At 43.0% G+C, this 21,438-nt stretch overlaps 1 protein-coding gene across 12 annotated transcripts in view; it reads left to right on the forward strand.

The window, feature by feature from the left end:
* The window catches only part of LRRTM4 (leucine rich repeat transmembrane neuronal 4), a 322,407-nt gene that overhangs the window by 58,996 nt on the left and 241,973 nt on the right, over positions 1 to 21,438 (forward strand). For 4 of the 12 annotated variants that reach the window (XM_084499491.1, XM_084499482.1, XM_084499496.1 and 1 more), the window contains one exon: positions 20,396 to 20,517. The exons of 7 other annotated variants lie outside the window; for them this stretch is intronic. The gene's annotated coding sequence lies outside the window, so the exon portion shown is untranslated. Of the gene's footprint in view, positions 1 to 20,213; positions 20,268 to 20,395; positions 20,518 to 21,438 lie in introns of those variants that run through there. One more of the 12 variants, XM_084499483.1, reaches the window with a different exon arrangement.

Here is a 21,438-nt window from a genome sequence, read left to right on the forward strand (position 1 = left end):
TACTTGATAGTCCTTGTGAATCTTCAGCCAGACCTAATATGAAAATCAATGGGTCCCAAGGCATGTTTGTCTTTAACAATAGATCTATTCCATCTGTAACCTCTGCACAAAATGTCTTGACATGTGAGCAATCTTGTGGCATATGGAACAGCACTTACTTGTTATACAGCATTTATGGCAGCAGTGTTATTTTTTTTTTCATTCTGGTTACTTTAACCTTTATGTTTTTAGTCTATTTTATATGGTTTCCCTTTTAAAATTGAAACTCTCAGTAGTAAACTTAAAGTAAAATATTAACAAAGGGACCTTTCAAAAAACCTTTTCCTGTAGGCTTATAGTTACTGAATAGAGACACATTCTCCTCGTTCATCAGTGTGTTCTGGAGGCAGGGAGAGGACAGCAAATGATCCAAGTTGTTATAGCACGAAATGAAGACTGGAAGAGCGTATGCTTTTTAGGATTCCTAGGAGGAAACTCCCGGATAATTTGGGGACTTCTTGGTAGATTTTAATAGATAATCACAGCTCTCCCATACAGTTTGACAAGCTGCTTCTGAAATATGAAGAAGAAATGCTACGTAAGATACTTTATTCTTTTTTTTTTTTTTGTTGTTGTTGTACTGTAACTCACCCTGGATCTTACTTACGCTGGTATTTTCAAAAGTTCACTGGTATCTTAGGTAATGAAGTTAAATTGAAGCATAATGGAAGCTGAGTGCCCAAGTCCCCTGGGCACCATTAAAACTGCCAGTTTGAATTCCTAATGATTTGTGATGATTGAACCCCATGGACTTTGAGAAACAATGCACTCAAGAACTCCGCTGGGCTTTGGAAAGGGCCTTGAGTATGCGGTATCCAAATTCTTTATAGCAATATGTATTTCCTTGTTATAACTGACACTGGAATTGATCATTATGTTGAGTACCCATCGGGCAGTATGATGAAAGCGGTTACAGAGTATTAATACCGAATATAATTTAGCATAGTCCATAACACACAAGTGTATTACACTTGCACTTTATGCAAATAACTTTTATTTCCCTTTTTGTTTAGCTATATAATTGCTTCACTGCAGAGTAGCCACAGCTGTATGGCTTTGACCGTTACCACTTTGTATTTTTAGCAGATCTTAGGACTTAAAAAAGCAATGTAATTTTCAGTGTTGCATTTATCATTACTATTTAATACTACATTATTTCACAAATGAATTCCTCCCTGTAGTGAATTTTACATGTAGATTTTTTGTATTCATCTGTTTTCTTCCTAGACAGACAAATTCCCTAATTCTTAAGCCTTGCTTTTTGTCCACGATCAGTGATACAGGGAACGTGGGGAAAGATGCCTGCCTTCACTCCCTAGTGCTTACTGAACGATCCAGGTTCCACTGCAATACTTAGCTTCCCTATAACGACATCACGAAATAGGACAAGTAAAGAGGTCTGAGATGGGATTGTGCTGCTTGAAACTAGGGCTCTGCTCCTCTGAAGTGTTAATGAGGCAACACCTGTTGACGGCTGGATATTCCACATGGGTCACAGAGGTAGGTGAGGAATGTACAGGGCTCCCTGCCTTGGAAGAGGTGCTGTCGTGTGCTCCTTCTGATGAGGACACAGCTAAACTGGGTGAGACAGCTGTATGAGCAGCTCACTACACAGAAACGAGGGGCAAGGCTTTGGTGGTCCTGTTCCTCAGAGGCAGAAGAAAGTTGCTAGAGGACCGAATCTGTATTTATAATGTCAGTCTCATGAGCAACTCTATGTGGGAGCTCTGGCAGTATTTTCTATTTCAGTGATGCCCAGATAAATCTTAGGAGCCATCTCACATCTTTTTTGATTAAATAGGACTTAAGCGGAAAAGGTTGGTTGATGAAAATCAAGAAGGGTGTGAATCGAAAACCATCCTCCCATTTTTTACATGAAGATTGAAATTCATTTTGTATAGTTCAATGGAGATTAATATGCAAGTTAAATAGGCAAAAAAAATTAGCTTTTCCAGAAATGAGCACACATTAGCACGGAGAAATGAAAAGAGTTGCCTAAAGCTCAACAGACGGCTCCAGATTTTTGCTATGCTTTCCCATTCAAATACCACATTAGCAGAGGTATAATAGGAATGTGACTAGGAAAGTTTGCTATAAACAGATAAAGTGATGTCAACGCTTAATCTTTGTCTGCAACTGTTGGACAATAGTCTCTTGTAGTGACATTCTGCATAATACTGGCATAAAATTGCAAGTGTTCCTGCTTCCAGGCAGCTGAGTCAGAGTAATCTGGAAAGCTGAATGCTGACTCATGTGTTGAAGACAGTGAATTTCAAATAGGTAAAGTCATGAGGCAAATCTTTTTCATCTACTAGACGCTAAATTAAACTTCTTTCCCTTATTCAGAAGAGACTGGCCTCAAGTAGTCATCACCATTTCTTACTTGGGATTAAGAAATCCCATACCTCAAAATGGCGAGACTGAGTAATACCAGATCCTTGTTGTGTTTCTCTCACTTGAGTAGCAAAGGGGCTAATAGTGCTTTTTAAAATATGCAATCTTGAGAAAGCAAACAGTCAAAAACCTTGAGAACACATTGTAGTTACCGTAAGAGAAATTATACATGGAATGGGGAGTAGGGACTTCAGCTTTGCTTTAGCTCTTCCAGATCCTTCAAATTTGTTTCCTTTATGAAATTGATATTTGCTCTCTTTAGAAGTATGGATCTTTTCTTCTCTGTAATCAACATTTATTCTGATCCTTCACCCTCTAATGCCTGCAAATCCTGACATGATCTGGAAATGTCCAAAAATAAATCAGACTGGAAAGATGATAAAGGTCACATGCAATATGAGTTTGAAGTGCGTGAGCCAATTTTACCTGAGGTATGGTTGTGTGACTAACACTTTTTGTAACAGTTTCAACACAGAAGGGCTTCATTTAGTAAAATGACATTGAAGTGGAAGAAAAGTAAAAATTAGACAAAAGTAGAGGAATAGGTTTATGCCTTCAATGTGACATGAAACAGCTCATGTTTATTAGAGGATTTTATTTGAGGCATTCCCAAGACAACCTCAAAACTGAAGAATTTTTTATTCTTTAGCACCAGAATTCTTTCATTATGTAACTGGGTCTTGGTTATTTGAACAGTAGTATTTAGTAGTAGGTTTTTACTAAAACTTGTCAAATCCAATTTATCATGTTCATACACAGAGACACGCAGTGACTTCCCTTTATTTCAGTCAAGTGCATTTTTGCACTCCGGCTGAAACACGTGCTTAATCTGTCTGCTGGATATCCAGTGGAGCATGTAGCATATGGATGTGTCAAAGTGTGACTTTCAGTGTATTAATAACGTACTACTAAACTCTGATTCTTCTATTTAGATGAGAAAATTTTTCTGTAGTTCTTTGCAGGAAAACATTAGACTGTAGATTCCAATATTTTGGAGTTTTGAATTTGGGAAAGAATTTAAAATTATTTCTGTAGTGTTTATATACTAAAACCACCATCTGAAAGCAGGATACAATTGTAATTAAGATTAAGTATATGCAAATCGTGCTGAAAAGGTTTTAGTTTTATCAACACAACAACGTGCTGCTGTTAAAAGCAGCATGTTTAGCTGGTGGAATTACACCTTATGTGGTTACTTCTGGTGTGATTGGTACATACCTGTGGCTATATACGAAGCATGCTACTCTTATGTCTGATTCTCAGTTATGCAGAAGGCATCTGTCTGTGTTTATTAAAGGGTAGTGGGACTATCAGGTTGGTTTTAGTCTTTTATGAATGTTTGATTCTCTTACGTACTGCTTTTATACTGGAATGTTATAAAAGAGCATCGAGATCCATAGTGATAAATGCAATTGGATTTCATCATTGCCCATCTGATCTTTCTAGGACTTTCTGCGTTCAGAGCCATCCCCCAGCACTAAACTTTCTCTGGTGGCCACTGGGACAGTGCTGCCTTGCATGAGGATCCTGCTGTTCCAGTACCTGCAGGTCAAATGAAATCAAGGCTTTGACTTGGGTCCCCTTAGGCTGCACTTGCAGGAGGCCAGCAGCGCCTTCCAAGGATGCCCCAGGTTGCCAGGCCCGGTTCTGCAGCTGGCACAGAATCCTCTTCTGTCAGGCTTTTAGGAGGCTTTTGCTGTCGGCCTTCTTCCCAGTCAGGCCAGGTCACCTTTGTGGCTGCTCCCGCTCCCAACACTGTCCCCACTGTTCCCATGATGACTTCTCATCCCTCAAATGACTTCTCACCCCTAAGTCTCACTCGGGGACCTGCCACCCACAGCCGCTCCACATCAGGAGCAGCCATCCCCAAAGCAATTGGCGGCACAGGCAGCAGGAGAGGGCTGAGTTCAGCCCCCCCCCTGCTGCTGGATGCAGGAATAAGTGCAGGCAGAGGCTTTATAGGGTGGAACAGTGGTAATTTATTCCTGGGGTAATTGTGGCTGCCACCCCCAGCCCGTCCCCAGGTGAGGCCCGGCCGCCTGCTCAGGCGGGGGGCTCGGCCTGGCGGCCGGCGTGGTCGCCAGAGCCCGGCTCCTCCTCTTGGACCCGACGGAGCCAGTCTACATCCTCGGCGTCGGCGAAGCGCAGGGATGGTGGCAGCCTTTGCCTGTTCTGCTCCGCATGCCAGGAGCGGCTGCGGACGAGTTGTCTCGCTTGGATGGGGCTGCGCTCCCTACGCCGGGGCGAGACGCTGCGGGAGCGGTAGTTTGCGGGGCTCCTCCGCCGCTGCTGCAGCCCCAGGCGTGCATTGCGCTGCACCCTTCTGCGTGGTCGTCGGGGCAGGCGCACGATGTCCGCGATGCGCCCGCGGCACAGCGGGCAGGTGTGCCTTTCCGCCGCCCAGAGCTGGATGCACTCCAGGCAAAAGGAGTGCCTGCAGGGCTCGACGCGAGCTTCATTGTTCATCGGGTCCAAGCAGATGGGGCATGTTTCATCCCCAGGAGCCTCCTCCGGCTGCTCCTGCTGTGGCCACCGGCTCATGGTGCCTGATGTCGCCGCGATGGGAAGATTGTTGTCCTCTGGGGGAGGCTGACCTGCTGCCAGGTGCTTAGCAGCAGCCTGTGGTCTTCAGCACCTCCCTCGCCTCGCGGGTTGCTGTCAGGACCTTGACGCCTCAAGTGCCACCAGCAGGACTGCTGCAGATAGAAGCAGGAAGAAAATACTCTGTCAGCAAACAGACATTAGCTTTCTAGGTTCAACCAAGTTGTCTAGAGTACTGTAGCTGTCAACATTCTGCATATGGATTGCAAACATTGCAATTAGAATAGCAAATATACTTAGGATAGGTTATACTTGGCAAGACTCCGCTTAGGACGGATGAGGTACATAGATGTCTATACATTTGAGAACATTACCGAAGGATCTCGATGGCCTGTGTGCAATAAGAAATGGCTTCGTGTGTGCCTCTTGGTACACCTCCACCTCTCTCTGTCTCCAGCTGTTGAACCTCGAGCACTCGAGTCCCACTAGCCGGACTGGATGCAGGGGCCACGCTCGGGGCATTTATAGCCGGGACCTTTTGTGAGGCCATAGGGTGACATCAGAAAGGTCTCGGGGCAACCCTGATGGCGGCAGTGACAGAGGCCACCTGACCATCGGGAGACAATGCTGTTGTGAGAATGGTCTCTTCTCCCACGTGCCTGGTGACAGGACGAGGGGGAACGGGCTAAAGTTGCACCAGGGGAGGTTTAGGTTGGATATTAGGAAGAACTTCTTTACCGAGAGGGTTGTTAGGAATTGGAATGGGCTGCCCAGGGCAGTGGTGGAGTCACCATCCCTGGAGGTCTTTAAAAGACATTTAGATGTTGAATTTAGTGATATGGTTTAGTGGAGGACTGGTTAGTGATAGGTCAGAGGTTGGACTCGGTGATCTTGGAGGTCTCTTCCCACCGAGGTTATTCTGTGATTCTGTGATATAATGCATGTTATGCAAGTAGTTACTGACCCTTACGTCTTTTGTGACAAATACAGGTTCTTTAAGATTTATTCAGCATCTGGTTCTTTCTTCTGACTTGACAAATGGTTTTGCTGTGGAATGAGCTTTCTAATTCAATAAGTTCATAATTTTGTGATTAAGGAATTGACTAAATAATCAGATTTTTCTTTGTCAAAAGGAAAATAAAAAACTCTTCCAACTCCACCGTGTATTAATTTGCTTAAAATAGACAAGACTAGATGTGTCAGGAGCCTGGTAGGGGAAATGATGAAGTCCTGTGGTGATGTGGATTTACAACCATGCATATTTTGAGGGTTGGTGGCAGAGTGAACCTCAGTGAGCTTATTTTGTCATTCTTTTCATGGTGGGCAGTGATGAAAGCCACCTTCTTTTTGTCTCCTTAACAGCTTGAACATCATTATGTTAGCTGACCTGCCAGGGCTAAGCAAAGCTTGTTAGTTTGAGCTTGTCATTACAGTTTTCCTTCTGCTAAATAAAACTTACCATCTTTTTCTGTATTATCAGAATTTTATTGGCACGGGACTTCCTATATCTAGCAACTTGATTATAAACATTGAGCCCATACCATCCATACTGCTCAAAGCTCTCTGGAAAGTTGCTTTGAAATATATTTTCCCAGCTAATTGTACCTCTGGTGCTTGAACAGAACCCACCTTTACTTATAATTCAGGATGGTTACTTAGATCCTGAGTCACACACTCTTAAGGTGATCTAAATCAGACAAATCCCCAGTTTTTGACACAGTTATTGTCATGGTGATGCTAAATTCTAGCTAAAATTTAAAATATTAGGAAGGATCTGACAGGTAGAAGCCTTGCTGTGTTGTGTACAGAAACAATGTGGAATTGTGCCTCTGCATCTCAGCAAAGCAAGCACAAGGCTTCTTTTATGTATCCTGTATTATGGATCTTTACATAGTGCAGGAATGGGAAAACATACTGGTCAAATCTGGGTGCTGCTAGGAAGGTAAGGCTCTAGGAGGAACAATCTGGATGTAGTGGGCTTGAGCTGGGCTGGTTTAAGAACAGCATCTCCTGAAATCAGAGAATCATGGCATGGTTTGGGTTGGAAGGGGCATTAAAGCTCATCTAATTTCACCCCCTTGCCATGGGCGAGGATACCTTCCACTACAGAAGGTTGCTCAAAGCCCCATCCAACCTGGGGTTGAATAAATGACTTAGCTCTTTGTCTTCTCCACTGATGGATCCAAACTTATGGCTCATATCCAGTAAGATACCAGAGTGTTCTGCAGGGAATCTGGGGACCTCTTGGTTGGGACACCAAGTTTTGGCACTCAGATTGGGAGAACGTTAGAATGCATTCAGAACATAATGTCTGTGATTCCCAGTTCCCCTTCTGCGAAGTGATAACATTTTTCAACTGCTCACAATAACATTGTAAAGATAAATGTTATTTCAGGGTTATGTACTCTTGTAATCTTATTGCAAATCTACTTTTCTGGAAGCGCTACTGCGTTGAGCCAAGCAGTTATGAGGAGCTTACGTTATCCTTTCCTCTGAAGGACCTTTCTCCCCAGGACAGCTCTATCCTTTACTTTTATGGACCAGTCCTGCTTGCTTCAAAAGCTCCAAGAACTGCAGTGCTCGTATTACCTTCCTTTGATTACTCCCTCGAATGAACTTCTTGCTGCTGTACAATTTAATCAATTTCCCGGGGTCATGATTTACAAGGTAAATAATGAAGATTAGAAGTCCTCAAAAATGCTTTCTTTACCATCCCCAAATATACTGCTTCCCAGAGAGGCTCCTTCTTTATTTAGAAGCAAGACTTCAAAAACCGAGATGATTTGTCTTCACTTTGTCAGCAGCCTACAATAAAAACCACTCGTTAGATCTTTACCAAGCTAGCTGCAGATTTTTAATGTGCTTTTTAGAAGCCTGTAGCAAAATGCGAACTTGAGAAAAAAAACAACTTCTTAGGACTGCGATGGGTGGAAGGTCAACCACAGCCCGTTGCTTGGTACTCAGAGCACAGCACAGGCTCAGTCCTTGTCTCACGCAGTGCGTTGCCCAGGTAAATGATCTGTGGGATTCAGGAGCTCAGCGAGGCTTGGTGGAGAGCTTCAGGACTGTGGCAGTTTCAGAAACCAGTGAATCCTCGATGAATGTGGCAAGCTGAGTTTGGCTGTTGTCAGAGCTGACTTGTTTCCATCAGCCAGCCCTTGTCTTCTCCATGGATACAGAGAGCATCCAGCGTACGTATGGCTAATTGCAAAACTTCAAGGGTACCTCCAGTGCTATGGGCCAGTTTGTCATCTGCTCAATGCACAGACCTTATATGCAATTGAGGTAGCTCCCAGCTGCTTTCTGGTCCCAAGATTTAGGTCTGTGCATCTGAAACCTCCATGGGTTGACTTAAGGTTTGTTTAGTTGTGAGGGTGAGCCTCCAAAGCAGACTCTGGAATATAATAGCCTAAGAAAATTAGCTCAGTGACTGGAAATCAAGTACCTAATTGCTAGCACTTGAGCTCACTGATGCTAGAGTGCTTTCCTGTTGTAACATGGTTTTTGCCACGTGGTGTAGTGATTTTCAGCATGGGATCTCAAGGCTGTTTGAGAGCCCTGTGAAAGGTAACTAAGAAAACCAAGCTGATCAGTAGCAAACAGAACTTTGTCACCAGTTGTCCACAGCACGTGGCTGAAAAGCAGGGCTGGAAAATCAAAAGCACAGCGCTGGCAATTTCATCTTCCTGTTTGCAAAATAAAAGGGGAACAACTTGGTTGCAACAGAGGGCTTACGAGACAGTTAAGACATCACCAACATAAGGTTTGGGCACGACAGCCAATTCCTTTCAGTACAGTTAGCAGGAAAGGCATCTTTTTCATTCATCTTTCCCATGGCAGAGGAAAAAAAGTCTTATTTTTAGCTTTACTATTTCTGGCTGAAGATTTTTGAGACGGCATAAATGGACTTTTATATCATTTCAATATAATGTGGAGTAAGGAGCTTTATCAGATCAACACTTTGAAAAGCTAAGGCAATTGCATGTGTGCTGTTTGAGTCTTAAGTTTGCAAGGTGGCATATGAATAACTCCGATAAATACAAATTGATTTAAATTTCCCAGAAGAAAAAAGCTGTCTAGGACCAGTCACATCTGAAATAGGAGGTTTGTAAAAATCAAGTTAGAGTTGAGTATCGTTTTATTCCCGTCTCCTCCCTATCAATTTCATTCGTCTCTTCAGCGAGGATTGTCAGTAACCTTGGCAACTCTGTGTTTGTTTTCTCTTCTCCTTTTCTCCTCAGACAACTGAAAATGCCTTTGTTGGTGGAGATGTAAAGCTGGAGTCCCAACCACGCTGCGTTGAAGGAGGAGGAGGGGGATGGAGAGGAAAAGGCTTAGAATGCTTTTCTAATGTAGATTTTATATACCTATAAAGGAAAGCTTAGGAGTATCTGAGACAGCTTAGATGTGATTGTAATGTTTTAAACAGGGTAATTCCGGCACTATATCTTGCTGTATGGGATGTTCCAATTCCCTCAAATTTGCCAGTGAAATAAAATCCTGTGCTAAAAAGCCTGATCAGCTGAGACACGCATGGATTGTGACTATCAGAGGTGGGAGTTCAGATGCCTTCCATCAGAAGCCACTTGGAAAGGCAAGTGCCCAATGAATTGGGTGAAGCTGAGACCCTGGAGCTTCTGGACAGTTCCAACATCAGCTGAACTCCTTTTGCTGACACGTCCATGTATATCCTAAGGACTTTCAGCAGCAGCACACTGACTGCTGATTGTGGCCTTCAGTGATTTAGCTCATCGAAGGTGCAAAAAATGTGTTGTAAACCTGGCCTTGATGCTGTGTGCTAGGCAAATACCAGCTTGAGTACCTAGATGAAGTGCTTATGCCAAGCACTTATGCAAAGGTCATACTTCTGACATGTTTTTAGCTTCCAGGCTTGTTTATGGGAAATGACACAACTTGATGATAAATCCTTTTGCCTGTCAGCAACCTGTGGTGCTGGGCCAGGTTCTGGGGGGAAGCAGTGTCATAGGCTTTGTAACTTAGCTTCTGTGACTTGTAAAAACAGTTTATTTTTGAGCATTCTAGCAGACGTAATGTGAGTTTTACAGAACTCACACAACACATTTCGTACAAGGGCTGAAGGAATGTAAGGAAATTGTTTTCACCTTCATTTTCCAGGATCTAGGTGCTGCGTAGCGTGGCTGTGGGCCGTGTTCCCCTTTTTACCCAGTTAGACCAGATACGTTTTAAGTACCAGATACTTGGTTTTTAAACGACGATCCTGTGCTTTGCAATCACAAATCCTCTGCTGTGTTGTTCTGTAGTTATGATACAATAATTAGCTTAAAAATTTGTACACTGTTGAAGGACTCGGCTAAAAGGTTAAGTTTGTTGATTAGGAAAAAAGTCATGGAAATTTGTTTTATTGGAGCAGGGGAAGGAAGGGAAAATGATTTCTGTGTATCTGATAATGGAAAACATTATGGTCATTTATTTTAGTTTCTGTAATTGAATTTCAAAGCCTTCAAGTTTAGGTGTGCGCTCTGCATATACATCCAATTCAGAGATGTTCTGTAATTCTCTCAACCACCCGTAATCAATTTTAGTGATTGTATAGATTTGTCTTTCCCAAAGTTGATTCTCAGACTGTAGTTGAAGAGCAAGCTCTAAAACTAGTTAGAGCATTGACAAAAAGCTCACATAGATCATGCTTCTAATTGATGCTGACAGTGCCTGCCGAACAGGACTGTTGGGGAACGCAAACAGAACATCATTTCCTCCATCCTGCACAGGCTGGGGAGGGTGACAGGCATGTTACTGAATTGGAAATTCCTCATTTTCTTCTTAACCTCTTCCTAATCTGGGTGTATTTACCGAAACTCAGGAGACTCGAAACCAATCAACTGGACTAAATTCAAACCACGAAACTTTTGTCAAGTTGAGATTTAAAATTCAGTGCAATCTGCATTACCTCATTTCGTATTCGCCTTCAACCTTCAGATGAAATGTTCAGCTGGCTTTCCCAGGTAAAGCAACATAACACCGTAGCAGTGACATAGGAAGGAAAGGTAAAGCATGCTTGGGTCCTGATCCTCCAAGGACTTACCTCTATTTGCCTTACAGCTATGTGGATGTCTCAAACAGAAGAATTACAGGCAGTTATGGCAGTGGGAGCTGCACGGATGAAGGCATCTGCTGAGGAAATGGAGTGTGTTTCTGAGCCCCATAGTTGCCATAGTGGTTGTTGGAGGGTGCGTGAGTTTGTATGTAAATTCATTAGAGATGTTGTCCTTCACTTTGGCAGAATGTTTTTGCACTGATAATCTTTAAGTAGTTAGAAATGTGGCGACGTCTGACTAGTTTTCCCTCTCTAAAAGTAAACCAATTATCCGTCCATGACAAGAATAGAAACAGAAGGTGGTAATTTCTTGCACTCTTTAATTGCCTCCCAAAGAGGATAAAACAGTTACTTAAAAAGATTGTGTCTTTATCTGTGGTGTTGAAATAGTCTTTTGAGGATAACTTAAAAGGACAGATGAAGATTCTTGGTTTGTTAAGGAAAGCCAGATCTAAATTAGCTACTGGCTTCAACAAAACTTGCCTATCATTAGGTATTCTCTCTGTCATATGAAACAGTGCAAACAGCAAGGGAATTAACGAATTGGTTCCAAAAAAGAAAAACAAAATGTAGGTAGCTGGTATTTCAGAAGCCATTAAGAAGTTTTTGCAATCAGAAAGGATGGTTCAATGGTCAGGCAGCAAGCCTGGGAGGTGGTCCACTCTGTAGGTGCCCCATGACCTTCCTGTGTGATCTCAGGCCAAGAATTTGGGAACTCGGTCCTCAACTCTGTCTTTGTGAAGTGTGCCATCATCAGGGATTTAATCTGGGGACAGATTTCTTTAAGGTAGTTCTGTAGCTAAGAATATCTCCATGCATCTTTCCAAGGGGGCCAAGGGGAGGTTTCACATTTAGGATTGTTTGGATCCAGTGTTACCTCTCATCCCTGTGGGAATCAAAGGAGTGGCCAAGGTCAAAATGCTTCATATATGCTTGTGGGATCATTCTTCTATATTACACAGAGGTAAGAAATTGGTACTACAGGTAGTGTAGCATCCACTACTCTTGCAATTAAAGCATGCACCCAAATTGCAGACTGTTGCGTTATTCTGATGAACTCAAATCTGAATTTCTCACCTGTTCACCCAGCCACAGGCTAGCCCAAAGCTCTCCAACTCTTCCCCCCCCCCCCCCCCCAAGAGTTTAGTGTCTGAAAATGGGAAAAATGTGTACTGTGGTTGTCTCCAGGAGCTGTCTAGCAGCTGTGATGGTGTTATGGAAATACCTACAGTCAATAAAGCGTCTACAAGCACCCTATAATTACAGCCTTCAATTGTGCAGGTGGTATGTCTTAAAATAAAAACATGGAGCAGAAAAATATGTTTTGTTGTTCTGGCTCCAAACAGTCCCTTGTACTAATTTCCCACTTGCGGTCCTTGCGCGTGCCTCACGTGCATGCCATGAAAACTGTAATGTTATGATTATATTTTCAAAAATACGTTAGATGTTTTGAAGAGATGTTTTTAAACTTAAAAAATATTTTTCAACTAAACTGCAAATACAATTTCAAGCCAGCTCTAGTGAGAGCATCCAAAAAGTAGTCTCTAGGTGTTGTTTCCTGGTGGATGCTTAGTAATGTTTCCTTTCTAATAATGTCTAACACACACGAGGAAAAATAGTGTTGGAAACCGTCCACTGCAGATGGAACACACATCAGCAAGGGAGCTCAGGGAAACAGCATAAAGTACACCAGTGAAAACACATTTTGCTGGTATAATTGTATTTCTGCAAGGATTTTTTCCAGTATAGAAATGCCTTGGAAAAAAAAAAAAAGAGCCACCACATCCAGGCAGCGTTGTTAAGTCAACCTCCTGCAGCTGCCAGTCATGCTGATTGGATTTTTAAAATGAATAGGATGGCCACTTAAGAATTGTGGAGACCCCACAGCCGCACTCGAAGAACTTACCCACTATAGGTAATTTGTGTTCCTCATTAAGAAAAAATCCATGCTATTTCATCACTATTAGATTTATCACACTTATCACCTGCTGCGGTTGGATTTTTTCAATTTTCCATCTTTTTCTGAGCAAGTTGCATGCAGTTGGGTTAAGAAAAAGGACTAACAGAGGCCGTACAGCCAGAAAGTGCTGACTGGCAAACCGAGCTGTTGGGTGAATTTATTGCAGTAGATGCTGGGCGTCCTAAGGAACTTGTCAGTAATATTTTCTTGCTGCTGGGGAGCATTTAGTAGAACCTTTGTGCTTTTGTCTTTTTATTTCCTGGTGCACCTGATTAACATGAGAACAGCGAGGCAGCCGGATTTGGAGAATCACACTGAAATGCAAAAATGTCCTAAACATGTTCTACTTTCAGCCTTTACACAGAAATATTTCGGTGTAATTACTGTGTCAAACGGTACTGATAAGTAGCGTTTAGTCAGCGTACAGAACAGAGCACATGCCTTTTTGTGAATATTTGGGTTTTCTCTTCCCTTGATTCTATGTTTTTTTTGGATAACCTATACGTTCTATAAAATGCTAGGGAATGTTTTGAAGCATGGCAAGCTTTACTCCACACTTGTCAAAACAAAGCAATTTCCATTTTATTATTCTTGCTGGTAACAACTCGCAGAAAGCATGTTTTGGGAAGGAAATCATATAAAAAAAAAGCTTGTTATTTGTTGCTTGTCAGGCAAGCCACTGAAGAGCCTCCTCTTCCAGTGCAGGCTGCCCAATTCTCGGTGCACCTGCACAGAAATCACAGCCCGGTAAAATGTTACTGGTTGGACTAGGAGAATTACTTTGACGTGTTCCCTTGTATATGGGTTCTTTATATTTGACCTCATCGCTGTTTTCTCCCTGCAGAAGCAGAGAATTGATGCTTGAATTCAGATAGTTGTGAGGTTGGGTTATTTTTTTCCCCCAAAAGGGTTTCAGCCAGGATGTGCTTGTTACAGATTGCAGGAAGAAGAGCGCACATCTTGCAGTTAGCATGTAAGATGGAGCACTCTGCAATTTTTCTCAATTTTCCCTATGGAAATTATTTCATTTACTGAAATTGGGTGCTGTGAAAAAGATTTCCTGCGTTTCAATATCGCGAGCCTGGTGTGTTGCTTTGGAAGTAATGATTCAGCTCCTAAACAGACTGAGAGCAAAACCATCTCGGGTCAGTGTGACCAAACTCAGGCTGGCCCAGGAGGGATTATTCCTAACTCACCACCTTTGCACCAGGAGATTGGCACATCTGGTCTGTACTGGGGGGCTGCATGCATGAAATGTGGAACTATCCCAAATGGAGATATTATTTGGTGCATCTCTGTCTAGCACTCAGCACACGAGGATTCCTGGTAAGCATTGATGTCAAGTGCAAAGAACCTTTTGCAAGGAAAATCCAAAAAAGCATACACGTATGAGTTTTCTTTGTGTCAGCCTTGAAATTCAACTTAATTTTGCTCATCTGGTGTAGTCTGTACTTGCATTACTACTGATAAAAGAGACTGTGTAAATGTCAGCTTTAGGATGTCTTAATTTACAGAGCTGCAATAGTTTGATCCTTGAAAAGGCTAACACGGCATCTCATTTTTACTTCAAATATGTCTGATTTGGGGATCACCTCAGATTAAATCTGCAGTTCATCAAACCACGTCAGGCTCGTACGTTACTTTCTAAGCAGTTTTTGCATCCAGAAAGCTGAACGCACGCCAGGCAGCTCAGCAGTCTGCAGCAACAAGCTCGAGGGAAGTACGGGAATCAAAGGACCGTGTTGGCTTCTGTCACTTCACACAGTTGGCATGGGCTTGTGAAGCTTTCACAGGAGTCCTACGAGAGGGGCACAGGCTTATAGACTGCAGAACTGGCTGCTGTGAGCTTTGTGGTTGGGGTCTTTTTAACTCTGGACAGCTGGAAGGACAGCTGAAGGTGGGGCACTAAGAGAAACTTCTTAGCTGAGGGGTGAAAACAGGAAAAGTTGCTGTTACAAAAGGGAAGAACCACCACTGCCTGGGGGCTGGAACAGCTTCTGGGATGTCCTGCAGCTGGGAGAAGGCTGAAGGACCTAAACTGCGGTAGTAAATACATGGGAATGTGGGTAAGATACAAGGCCATAAGGTTTTTTATTGTTACTTATTTATTCCTTTGCGGACCTATTCCTTCCTTTATCTTTGCCTCGCCTCTAAATTGGGCATATTGAGCACAGATGAAGTTCAGGATATCCATTCCGCTGGAAACTGATATTTTGAAGTATTTCTTGACCCAGATGATAATTGAATAATCAGAATTGGGGCTTGGAGTTGGATTTCAGTGACTTAGGTCCCTTCCAACCCAAACCCTCCTATGGTTCTATAATTCTGATTCTCTTCAAAGTGGCATGGGGAAGAAAACCAGAGGAACTACAGGGTGTGCACGGTGAAAATTAAATGTGCTTAAACAATTGTGGTAGGCCTAAAACACTTGCCCAGCCATTCCCTGAAATTGATGGCAAAGTTTCATAAGTGAAATGTTCTAATTTTCCTGTTGTTTTAGCATTCTAAGGCAGATTGCAGCACAGCTCGAAGTTTTTTTCTCAGTGGAAATAGTGGGGAAAAAAATATTAAACAGCGGTTCAGTGCCTGCTCTGAGATCACGGGCTCCTTTTCAGTGAGTGAAATGCATATTCTTCATGCCCTTGCAAATAGCTAGGGCTTTTGTTTGCTGAGCTTCTATCCAAACAGGGGATTGTGAGCGATGTGAAGGCGCAGCAGGATGCCGGCTTTGGGGCTGAGTCTGTCAGTTAAAAAAAAATAAAAATTAAAAAGAAGTGTTATGACCATACCTGCCTGGAGATGCACAAACAGTTGTTGGTACTGGGGGAACTCTGACTTCTGCTGAACGGACAGTGCTGTTGGGGCTGGTTTGGTGTTTGTGGAGAGCCCCCAGTCCTTGCAGCATCCCCTCGGTGCTGGAAGCAGAACAGAAGGGGGAGCTCGCAGTGCGCCTGGAGGGGAGGGCACTGGGGGCTCCACACTGCAGCCGCCTGAAGCAGAACTCACTTTCCTTTTAGATTAGCAGGGGAAATCTGTTCCCAGTCAGCTCCCATTAATGCTTAAAGCCAGGAATGACCTGGATTTGAACTGGTGTCCTAAAGAGTAAAGGGCTCCGTGTCCCCTTGCTGATCCCCAGGATCAAGCGGTTGCTCCCAGCACAGACTGGAAACAAATCCCAACCTGCAGCCGTCAGCTGTAGCTTGTGGCTGCTCTGATGATGGATGGCAATTCAAAGATTTTGCTTTCCTCCCCACTCCTGCGGTACCCGTTGCACCCCATTCTTCCTCCAGCCATATAAACCCAGTTAAATCTACCAGTTCACAATCTCCTTTCAGAAGAGAGCCAGAAGAGAAGAAACCAATGTGGAGGTTCCCCTTCCAACCCCTTCTTTCCCCCACTGCACCACAGACAGAAACATCCTGAGCTTAATCTGCCTCTTCAAAGGAAGATTCAAAATGCAGCCCATCTCCAGCAGGCTATTTTCTTCTTCTTCATTCTAAGCAGCTCCTAACATCTACAGCTGCTTTTGTATCAGATGCTTACTGCTCTCTTTGTCCTGGTATTTACGGCTATATTGTGCCTTCGGTTTTGTTACAAAATCCGTATTGACTTCAGTGGGCTTTGTATCTGAGAAGACATCAATTGCTATTTTCTACCCTTTGGCCTGAATTCTGTTAGACTTAAATTGATACCCACTCTGTATTCCTGGGGCAAAGGAGCTATAGGAGAAGCGAACAACAGGCCCTGCAACGCAGTGGAATTCCTGCTGAAGTTTTTGGGTTTTGTAGCAGACGTTTGTTGTGTGCTCAGTGTTCTCAGTGACTTCGGTAGGAGCTGTGCATGAATAATGAATGCAGAATATGGCTGCGGTGCCTAGTGAGGACTACCATCTGGTTCTGGCTAGCTGGCAATTTCTGATGGCTGTTTAGAGAAGAAAAAACAAAGAGCCAACAGAACACTGGCTATTAATTAATGCAAATGTTCCTGTCTCTGCTAGCAGTTTGTTTTCCAAGACCCCACCCGTTTCTGCTGTAACACTCCTATTGCGTATTCTCCAAAGGCTCCTTGGTGACCTCAGAAGAGCCAACATTTTCGAAAACAATCCTTCAAGCAGTATAACCCCTTTGTCCTTTATTTTTGTAAATGCTATTACTGTAAAAGTCATAGCAAAAATAAATAAAAAGATTAGTTTTAGGGAACTCCTAGAGATTTCTAGCACTAAGAGTAGACGTCATAGCGTGTGCCAAGACTCCCTGTCATCGTCCTGTCGATTTTGTGATGTTTGCAATACTTAGTTAAGGTGTGCAGGAGGCTTTCAGCGGGACCCATTGGGCATAAGCTCTTCATTTTCTTTTATTTTTGGGAAACCCAGTTTGGAATAATTCAAAAGAGACTGACTTTAAAACTTTGAGCTGTCCTCACTTTCTACATATGGTGTATACTTGGAGCTCTGTAAATTGTCTCCCTGTCCCTCCAGAAAAGATCTCTCCAGCTAACCAGGTATTCTAGCATTGTGCTCTCTCCTTTCCATCGCACGCTTTGCTGACTCGGGGCCAGCAAGAGGAGGCAGCCAAGTATAAGTGAGAATGCCTTCAACAGCCTCAGATTCCAAGTTAAGGATTTCTGCCAAGGTGATTTATCCCTTACCTTATCTGCCCCATCCCTCTGCTGAAGACTGCTGTGCTGATAGCAGAGGGAGGCAGCGGAATGGGCAGCGTTATCTGCTCCTCAGCACCACAATTTATGCCTGCCAGTGTTAAGTGGCTACCTCTGTGGCTATGAACTGGGTTGGAGGCATACTGTCAGTGCTGCCACCACTTCTTCAACCACAGAAGTCTTGAAAGGACACCTGGAGTATTTGATGTGTTAGGCTAATTCTCAGTATCACCTGGGAAAGGAAACATTGTGGCACCTGGCACAAATTCTACCTGAGGAAAATTCTTGGACACAATAGAAACTTTCTATTCTGTAGTTTAAAAAAGGTTGTACCACCAAAATTCACTTCTAAATTGCTTGTGGGCTTCTTCCTCCTTTCCCCTCAAATTCATGTTCAGGCGTTGTGCTGGACTGCCTCAGTAATCGCAGAGGGCGGTGGGGAGGGCTCCTCTTCTCACCTGTTTCAAATCAATATAACGACCTTCTCTGAAGCTATAATTACATTGGTATAAGTCAGGGATACATCAAACCTCAGAATATTTGATTTGTCCTCAAGCTGAGGTGAGGACTCTGAAAGCAATTTTTTTTCCCTCCTGACCCTTTGCAATTGTAATTCAGTTTAAATCTGCAGGGATCGCTTTAAGATTACACCAGTAAAGGAGGTAGGTTAATATCCCTTCTGTCCTTGGCTTTACTGCAGACATTAGCAACAAGGGGCCTAATTAGTGTTTGGGTTTGCTGGTTATGGAGGTTGCTCCAAGAGAAACTGGACTGACACCACCAAGCTCATTAGACTTAAGTCTCGAACATTGTGTTTTCGTATGAAAAAGAAAATAAAAACTGAGCAAGAGGAAAGTCCAGGGAGTGCAAAGTACAATCCTCATTAGAGTAATTAGCGCAAGTCATTATTTCCTAGAAACCTCAAATGGCCACATTTATTCTAAAGAGATGCCAGGGGTATGGCTGCACCAGCTGCAGCATCTGCCTGTGGGAGGGGAGGAAGGGAGAGTGGTGTTTGCTGCCCACGTTTGCTTCCATCTTCTGGCTTAGGTGATATGTGATCCTATTAAGCTCAGTAGAGCTAATCCTCTTTCGTGGTACTAATTTCTTACCATTATCTTTATTTGGCTGCCGATTTCCCTTATGGTGTTCTACTATCTTAATATTAGTGAATAGCTTGGAGTATCTCTTGAGTTTCCTGTAGGAAAAAGTCTGCCTGGTCGGTGTCAATGCCCTTGTAAAGAAAAGGGATCACTGGTAGGGCTAAGAAAGTGTGTCTCCTAAATAAAACCTTTTGCTGTTAACAGCAGCTCTTATGAGCTACAGTATTTTGTGTGTTTGTTTATGAAATTCATCTCGGGCTTCCATGCAGAAGCTGCCTTCTGTTGCCTCAGTGAATATTAACAAGCAGCCTTGTTGGCAAACTGCTTACCTTGGGTGGCTAAAGGAGACAAGGAGATACTGCGATAGAGAAGTAAGGTGATCTGCCAGCATGGATGGAATGTGTTCCTAGGCTTTGGTTGCCGTTCAGGTGATGTGGATGCGAGGTCACCCGTTGCAGCACCTCTGCTCCTTCAGATCGTGAGCACAGCCTTCAGGCCAGCACATAACCGCTTGCTCTCGTCTTGGGCCCCAGTTCCACACGGACAGACCTTGTGTGTGACTGGGGCAGCAGTAGAAACAAGTCTGGTTGTAGTCATTTTATTTAATAATAAGAGATCTTTGTTGTAGAATCATTAAATTTGGAAAAGACCTCCAAGATCATCTGGTCCAAACATCTCCCTACCACCACGATCACCCACTAAACCACGTCCCCAAGCACCAGGCCCAGCCTTTCCTTGAACACCCCCAGGGACGGTGACTCCACCACCTCCCTGGGCAACCCGTCCCAGTGCCTGACTGCTCTTTCTGAGCAGAAATGTCTCCTCATTTCCAACCTAAACCTCCCCTGGCACAACTTGAGGCCATTCCCTCTGGTCCTGTCACAGTTACCCGTGAGAAGAGGCCGACCCCCAGCTCCCCACAGCTTCCTTTCAGGCAGTTGCAGAGAGCAATGAGGTCTCCCCTGAGCCTCCTCTTCTCCAGACCAAACAACCCCAGTTCCCTCAAATTGTATTTGCACACAGCAGCCCTTATCTAACGCTTTTGCAGCCGTTCTGACTAACATTTCTGTCCGTCTAAAGGTGGTGCATGGCTGGGGAGTGTGGCCAGACAGCAGCGCTAGGCAGCTGCTCAGAGCCGCTTGACAAAGGCCTCCAGATTGCAGTTCTTTCTTCAGGTCTTTTAAGTATTCTTTAGGAAGAATATGAGAGAGATTAAATTCTGTGCTACGAATGGAGGAGTGACTTTATGAAGCTAACTTACTACTTGAAGCTTTTCTATGAAATTTTCTGGCCTCACCACTATTTTGTCCTTGGATTTAGTAGGCCTGTATCTGAGAGAGCCTGGCTGAGCCCAGGATCTTACACGTCTCTGCTCGGATCCTTGAAGAGCTCTCAATTTAAATATGTCAAACATGCTGAAGGCTTTACTTTTCTCATTTAAAAGCACAGAAAGTCTACACAATGAGTTTGATGCCACGCGGGGAGTCTCCAACTGAATGTAAGTATTCTGCGTTGCATCTCGGCTTTAACCTTCACGTTATACCTGTGGAAGCTGCTGGCCCATGCACAACTGAGTGGCTGGAATTGCTTTCATGTTAACTAGTCTGGCTCTTTTTTTTCTTCCAGACCAAGTGAACAAAAATCTCTAGAACTCCTCCTTATCAAACACCCAGTCCTTGTGAATAATTTATCTTTCCCAAAGGGTGAGGCATTAAATGGATCCCCTAGGTCCAAAGAATTTAGGCAAGGTAAGCAGGGCTGAGTGCTCGTGGAGATGAAATAGAATGCTTAAAAAGCTTCCCAAACTAAAAGGGCACTGGGAAATTATTTACTGTATTATTTATTAAAGGTACACTTCATTCTTCCTAGTAAACAAAAGTTATGTTTCTTAGATGTACAGCTCTTAAAGCTGAATCTTTTGTTCTTAAAATAAAGACATGCTTAAACGTTTTATCTAAAATATTTAGAACTTTGCTTCTACATCTGTTCAGAAAGAGCTGTTGTCTGAAGAAAACTTTTAAAAAGTACATAAAATTGTTGTCCCTTCCCTTGGCTGATTGTTATAGGTTGTCTGCCTGTGTTCCTTTTTCTTGTAAGAATTGCTGTTTTCAGGCCAGAAACTTTTGGCTATGCAAAATCTGGAATATTACAGGAAGGAGGGAAGCAAATAATGGTCTTTAAACAGTTTTATTTTATTTTTTTTTTTTCAGGGAAAAAAAAGATTACTGAAATCTACCTTTCTCTCTAAACTTCTGAGAGGAGTGATAGATTAGCAGAAAGTGTTGTTTGTTTGTTTGTTTCTTCTTCTTTTGGGATAAGAATCTTTTTATTTTTCTTGCTACCAGCAATGAAATAAAATCACCAGCGTTTTATTTACAGGTTCAGTGGTTGACTTTACTGCAGACACAAAGTGAGAGGTTGATTTTCTTTATCTTCTGGATTTCTAACAGCCCTTATGCTTCCCTTATCGTAGAAAGGTGTCACATCCCAGTCTGTGCCTGGAGCTCCTCGATGTACACAATGCAAAAGAGTTTTAAAAAAATAAAACTAAATTCTTACATAAGAGGTTAAGCTTTTATTAAAGCCAAATATTATTTTTTTTTTTCCTTAAATTTTTAAAAATTGTTTGTTTTTCTTCATGGATCTTTTATTCCATCTTGTTGCAGTCA

Source organism: Aythya ferina (genome assembly GCF_964211825.1).
Source record: "Aythya ferina genome assembly, chromosome: 27".
Lineage (NCBI taxonomy): Eukaryota > Metazoa > Chordata > Aves > Anseriformes > Anatidae > Aythya > Aythya ferina.